The sequence below is a fragment of the Pseudorca crassidens genome, chromosome 18 (genome assembly GCF_039906515.1).
Source record: "Pseudorca crassidens isolate mPseCra1 chromosome 18, mPseCra1.hap1, whole genome shotgun sequence".
In the NCBI taxonomy this organism is placed as follows: Eukaryota; Metazoa; Chordata; class Mammalia; order Artiodactyla; family Delphinidae; genus Pseudorca; species Pseudorca crassidens.
The window spans coordinates 33,750,944-33,756,733 of record NC_090313.1 but is presented as its reverse complement, the minus strand read 5'-3'; the positions used below and the strand labels follow the sequence as shown (position 1 = coordinate 33,756,733).

Genomic DNA, 5,790 nt, shown 5'->3' with positions numbered 1-5,790 from the left:
TTGGTTTTTCTGTACTTTTCTATAACATTACATAGTTAGTCTTAGATTCATGTCTGAGTTTAACCAAGAATTTTTACAGACTCTTGAGCTGGTTTCAATTCATTGTATGCGATGCTCTAGCTTTTAAGATTTCTTACTTAAAATGTGAATAATGGAAAACCATATATAACAAAAATATCTTAATTTTGGAGATAGATCATGACTGTTATTGTCCAATAATATGACAAACTCTGCTTCTTAATGTGGGTGTGTCAGTGTGTGTGTAGTTGAAATTTTAAAGGAATTGGGATGTTGATATGATTTTTGTTAAAAATGTTTTTGAGAAACTTGTAAGATAAATTTAGCACCCAAAAGACAATTCCTGCTTTTCTATAAATCTTACTAAGTATCACATAAATGAAGTTAAACATGCTACTTTTTTTCAATATAATTAAGTAAAAATAAGGACAAAAAACACATAAAACTCTTGAACTCCAAAGGAGTAAGTTAGCAGCATTGAGTGTAAATAATGTTTATGGAGTAAACATAATTGGGCTGCAAGTGAAAAGAGGTTATATATTTAAACCGACTCAACCATCAGTGAAGATATTCTGGAGGAGGTGAGTTTGTTGGACCTGTGTGAATAAAAGACAGGGAAGACTTTCTTGGATTCCTTTTTTCTTTCTAGCTGGTATTTGAATAAATGTGAGTGGGTGAGATCACCCAGGCAGAGTGTGAATTGAGGGCAAATTGAGAAGTGTGAATTGTAAAGCAAACGGGGTCAATGAAACAATCCAGGGGAGACACATATTTTAAAAATGAATACCAGAAACACTAAAGAAAATAAGGGGGAACAAAAAGCAAAATGGGGGCAAATCAGGAGAAAGCAGTACCTTGGAGGAGAAATATTGGGGCAAAAGACATTTTGAGCAAAGGGAACATAGGTATTTGAAAAGGAGAAAGTATTCAATCCATTAATGCTATAGAAAGTTCAGGGACAGAAATTCTCCCACAGCTGGATAATTTAGAAGACACTGGTGACCTTTACCAGAGGAAAGAGCAATTGCTGGTATTCGATGCCATATTTCAGGGTGACAAGCACTGGTGATTATTGGTGAGTAAAGAGGGGAAAATAGAGACAGCTATTATAGACTATTCTCTCTGGAAATTTAGCTGTGAATGGACGGGGATAACGGGATATGGGAATGGGTCATGTCAACTACAAATTGGCATTTTCCATTGGCAGTTGCCATCTACCTCTACAAGGATTAAATCATGTGCAGCTGCAGCTGCTGACTTTCAACACCCCTTAAAAGGGGTTCAGGGTGGAGAGCTGAAATGAGCCACTCTGTGCTCTGGGATACACTGGCAGAACAGGTCTTCAGATAGTTAGATATTTTCAGGAGCCAATTTTATGAGCCTTGTATCTCCTCATATCTAGAAAAGCACTAAAATCCTCCATGGTGACGTCTGCTCCTCGTGACTAGGAGTAACCTGCATGAAACTAGCAGAAACCTTCTGTAAAAAATATGTGCTTGATTGCATGTATTCCCCCCTCACCAAAATCACATATATACTGACCTTCCCCCCTGCCCCTTTGGGGCAGTTTCTCAGAGCTATCTGGGATGCTGTCTCCCGGCCTGCAATCTTCATTTTGCCCCAAATAAAACTTAACTCTCAACTCTCACGTTGTGCATTTTTCCTTTCTTTTTTTTTCTCTTTTGTGGTACGTGGGCCTCTCACTGCCATGGCCCCTTCCGCCGTGGAGCACAGGCCCCGGACGCGCAGGCTCAGTGTCCATGGCTCACGGGCCCAGCCGCTCTGCGGCACGTGGGATCCACCCGGACCGGGGCACGAACCCGCGCCCCCAGCACCAGCAGGCCGACTCCCAACCACTGCGTCACCAGGGAAGCCCTGTGCATTTTTTCTTAAGTCGAGAGTCACATAACCTTGGAGTAAACATAGGGTCATAATAATTGTAATAAAACACTATTTTGGGCCATCCACAAAATCTTTTCAACATTTTAGGGAGTCCCTGAAAATGTATCATTTGCAATCAAAACCCTAGTCCTTGAGCCACATGGAGTCCCTCATGCCTCCAGCATGTGTATGTCAGCACAGTTCTCTCAACTTGATGGCTCTGTTTTCTCTCCAACTTTGGCTGCTTTTGCTGTCGTTGCTGTGTGACATCACCAATTCCTTTTCTTTTAAATATAAAATACAACTTAAGTCACTGGGTCCTCTTCCTCCTTTTTTCTGATGTGTGCCGTCTTTTCCACATCTTTAATTTCTGCTGTAACAGCACCTCTCTGAAGTGGGGAAAACACCACTCTAATCTTACAACTACACATAATGAGCTTTACAGTATGGAGAAAGCATTGTAATTTCCTTGAATGGAAATTATTAATTTTAAACCACAAAACCTAACCAAATCCCATCACACAAAAAAACTAAAAATATTTACCCTGTATTGTTCTGTCTCTACCACATGGGCAGAGTAGCTGGGATTTTTTTCCCTGATACTAGCGTTATGTCATTTTTAACATCTTCTCTTCTTGGCATTTGAACAGAAGCTATTGGAGTAAATAATAGAGCCACAAAATAGTCTGAGTAGCACATACTGAATCAGTATTGATGGAGCAGAGAAACTTGGAAGAGCAAATTAGAAGTAATCCCATGGACTTCAGAGCACAGAATGAGAAGCAGATTGGAAATGGCTGGCTATAGATGGATTGAGAACATTTATGTATTTCCTGGATTTTGCTTTAAAAAGTGTACCTTGAGTGAGGTACATAATCTGAATGAGCAAATTAATGTACAATAATTAAATATCCAGCCAATAAAGTTACACCAAGTAAACCATAGCTTACAAATCTCAGACACTTCAGAAAAATTTTAGAATCACTATTTGATAGGCTAAGACAAAATTAGTTCAGTCTCATTAAAATACTGAAATCAAACCTCGTTATTTTTTTAATCAACATGAAATTAAATGTTTACTTTTCAAAAATTTGTTGTCATTGCTCACTAGAGAAAATTAACTGTTTCATTATTTATCATTAGTGGCTCATTTATGTAATGTGCCACTTTGTTTAGGTTTTCATCTTTGAAAAATTAACAATGAATTTGGTTTCTTTGAGGCTCCAGACCCTTATATTTATATGCAAAGTTGTCCACAGAATCTATTTTATGCTATTCTTTTTTAAACTGGTACACACTCTTCACACCTATATTTCAAATGTGGAAATGCATATTTGCAAGCAGTAATACAAAAGCATTCATGAAGAATGCATAATCTCTGAAAATTGTGAAAACATCCCCGCTACCAATACATTTCTAAATACAAAACTGACTACCATATTGTTACTTCTGTGTAGCAGGAGAAGTTCATTTTCAAAACAGATAAAATTCAGTCTTTAGATGTGAATGGTATGAATGACAGTCTTTTCTTTCTTTTTTTTTTTAATTTCTTAGTTGTTTGGGATCCTTAAGCATGCAAGCCTCAAAGGGGAGGGTCCACAAAGGAACCAGGGTTGTCTTATGGCACCCAGTTAAGCCAGAGCTGGGAATGCCTCTGGGTCATCCACGTCAGGAGCAGAAGCACTTGACTTGTCAGTCCTGATGCCACCACGCCCACGGCCACCTCGTCCTCCCCTGCCACCATGTCCTGGGCGGCCAGGCTCTCAAAAATTGATCTCCAGCTGAGACGTTATATCATTTGCTGGCTTCCGGAAATGGTGATCCATAACCGAGTCTTCAGCGTGAACCTCTTCACTCTTTGACTTATGAAGAACAAATCCCTTCTTCCACTGCCCGTCAGCACCTTCTTTTAGTTTTCAGATGTTAAATTCTACTTTTGCCCGGTCCTTGTTTTGAATAGCCTTCCACGCATCCAAAGTCATTTCTTTTGGGTCTTCTTCCTTCACTTTTCAACTTCATTCTCCTTATTTTCAGTGTCTGCCACTGGATGTTCTTCACCTTCAGGTGTTTCCTCAGTCACATTTGATTGCTCCAAGTCAGTTAATTCATCTTTGACAGTTCCCCAGCTGTGAGATCCGCTACCTCCACGCTTGTCCTCATGCTTCAGGCCAGATCCGTCACTTCCACTATGCCTATCAAATTCACGTTTGTCACGAGAATCAAAGCCATCTCCCAGGCCCATTCCCCGTCCACAACCTCCTCGACCTCTTCCAAGAGGTCGCCACCAGGGAAGCCCCCCACCCTTTTCTTCAAGCGGCTTTTCAAATCGTCTTTCACGAGGTGGTCGCCTTTCTGGTCTCCTATCAATTATCTTCTCTTCACCCTGAAGTTGTTGATCAGGTCTTCTCCCAACGCGTCTTTTTCCTTCTTTCTTAAGTGCCACAGGTGGCTGCATCTCCTCCTTCTTGTCAACCACGCCGACGCTGGGAGGCAGCGGGTTCTTGATGTCTTTCTGGGACTCTATGCAGCTGTTTGCCCACCGCGTTGGAGTTTGGGCTACGGCCTGAGCTGCGCTCTTGGCCCCAGGGCCCCCAAAGCCGCCCCCGCCGGCTTCTTTTTTCTTGTTCTCTGCTGCCTTCAGCACCTCGAAGGGGTCCGATTTGTTGTCAAATAGCTGGTCGAATCGGTTGGTGACCACGCAGCCGAAGCCTTCCTGTAAGTGCCCAGGCATGATGGTGGCTCGGCGTCGCATTCCTCCACGGATTGCAGCAGGCCGCGCCGAGCTGAGAGTGCCTGCTTCAGCTCTTACCACAAGATGGCCAGGCTATTCTTTTTGAATAAATTTTTAAATGAACATTACTTCCGCTTTCTTCCCAAGACCTTTTTATATTCGTATAAGATTGTTATCCAGATGATTTATTCTTTGCTGATTAAAGATGAAGAAGACCATAAGTTTATTAATTGTTAGATTTATATGTGCAACGTGAAAGTGAGTGAATCAAATGTAAATCCCATGTCGTGTGCAAATGCACAATAGATTTATGTAATCTAACAAATTTATAAAGGAAATTTGACGGTATGCACTAAAAATTATTTTGCGGCACACATAACATAAAATTTGCATTATAAACCAAGATACTGTCTGCAACTCACATATGCAGGGGAACATGTCTGCATCCTCAAAGCCGCTCTAACCCTACAAGTACACATAAAGAGCTTTATAGTATGGAGAAGGCATTGCAATTTCCTTAATGGAAATTATTAATTTTAAGCCACAAAAACAAACCGAATCCCATCACGCACAACCTAAAAATCTAGAATCCCTAATGTTCACCAACTTTAGTATCTTGAGCCTTGAATTAAATTTGTAGAACTCAAATCCTACATGCATGCATACATCCTCTGGATTAGACAATGTGGTTGTCATTCTAGCATTATATTGCTTGAGGTCCAATGTTCTCAAATTTTTACTTCCAATTTTCATACTTTCATCTGTACTTATATTAATTTTGGTCATGTTTACCTTAGAAGTAGACAAGGGTGATAATTTATTTATTTTAGATGATACCTAGCTTATTTAGAGCAAGTAATTTCATACTCTATGAAAATTAAAATATCGTGATTATGAGACTTCTTGTCAAAATCAAGATCTATTGTTAGGAGACACTGACATGATGCTTTATAACTTTTTAGTCATCCAGTCAAAGGGTAGTTTGGTTTCATAGATAACTATGTTAATGATCATTTCAAATTTTCCTATTATTAGTGCAGCTTTATATTTAGAAGAGTTGGTGAATAAAATAATTATCCATCTTGACTGTAGAGCTTGTCTTTCTAACTGTCCTACATAAAATCTTTAGGCAGAAGAAACAATCAAAGCTTTGTAGAACA

General features: G+C 39.9%; 1 pseudogene; it reads right to left on the bottom strand.

Moving 5' to 3' along the window:
- Positions 1-3,186: 3,186 nt before the first annotated feature.
- LOC137211436 (SERPINE1 mRNA-binding protein 1-like) lies at positions 3,187-4,718 on the bottom strand (annotated as a pseudogene).
- Between the last annotated feature and the right edge of the window lie 1,072 nt (positions 4,719-5,790).